This window comes from Gregarina niphandrodes (assembly GCF_000223845.1).
Source record: "Gregarina niphandrodes unplaced genomic scaffold scaffold00100, whole genome shotgun sequence".
Taxonomy (NCBI): Eukaryota; Apicomplexa; class Conoidasida; order Eugregarinorida; family Gregarinidae; genus Gregarina; species Gregarina niphandrodes.
Genome location: NW_011645865.1, coordinates 655 through 1,708, shown reverse-complemented (window position 1 = coordinate 1,708; position 1,054 = coordinate 655). Strand labels below are relative to the sequence as shown.

The 1,054-nt window shown below is 54.6% G+C and overlaps 1 non-coding gene across 1 annotated transcript; it reads left to right on the top strand.

The window, feature by feature from the left end:
• Nucleotides 1-550: 550 nt before the first annotated feature.
• Nucleotides 551-640, top strand: GNI_197700. Its single transcript has one exon. It is a non-coding gene; the product is annotated as a tRNA-Lys (tRNA).
• Nucleotides 641-1,054: the final 414 nt, after the last annotated feature.

Below are 1,054 nucleotides of genomic sequence, written 5' to 3'. Positions count from 1 at the left end.
GTTTGTGGAGACGGCGTCTCCCGCGCATGTCAGTGGAGACGCCGTCTCCCTCGCATGTCAGTAAAGACGGCGTCTCCCTCGCATCGCACATCAGGGATGATGTGCTCCAGCCCCGGGCGTCCCCGCAGATGGATAGTAATACCCTCAGACTATGTAGTCTAACGGTAAAACTAGATGACTTGTCATCAGATGTCGACGGTTCGATCCTCGATGGTTCATATGCATAGCCCTGGAGTCCTTACTCCCGAGAGAAGACTGTCCGAGCTGACAGCGAGACAGGGCTCCCCGAAGGAGACTGTACTCGCACTGTAGTGATGCATCACTTCCCACACCCCGGGCGAGACATGGTCTTCCTGAGAAGGCTGTCACGACGACCCGATGGCAGGTGTAGACACTTCAGATCCGAAGGTCCCAGGATCGAGTCCGTAACGATGTTCAGCGTTGAAAGCGCATCATCCACCCAAGCGCTCAAATCCTAGCCAGTCCGGAAGCAAGCATCTCGAAGTTGGTACTCCCAGCCGGACTGCTCGCGTTAAACGTACCGTGGCCTGTCTCGGTAGTCTAATGGGATGGCGTTCCTGGCTTACTCATAAATTAGTGAATTGAGGGAATAATCTGGGTTCGAATCCTCGCTGGGACAAACACCTATCCCCAGCTATCCAGAACCAGCCCAGACACAAGTAACTCGAAATTGGCACTCCTAGCCGGATTGCTCGCATTAGACTTACCGTGAACTGGATTCTGCCCCGGTTGTTTTCGCGGGTCAATGGGGCGAGCGCCGTCCACAATATGCGCGACGACCTAGAATACGGTGGTTCGAGTCCCATTCCTGCCAAAAACTCCAGAACATACCACAAGTCAATTCGCACTTCCTAGTCCCGCCACCCCGGTGTACGAGGACACACCGCAGTTCTCTCTGCACAAACTTATTCGTTTTTTGGCAACTTCTTCTTTCGCTTGTTCAGATCCAGACCGACCCCACCGACAGTCCGACTACGGCCTCCCATCCTGCGACCAATCACGCCACTGCATTCGACGACCTGGGTATCGATCC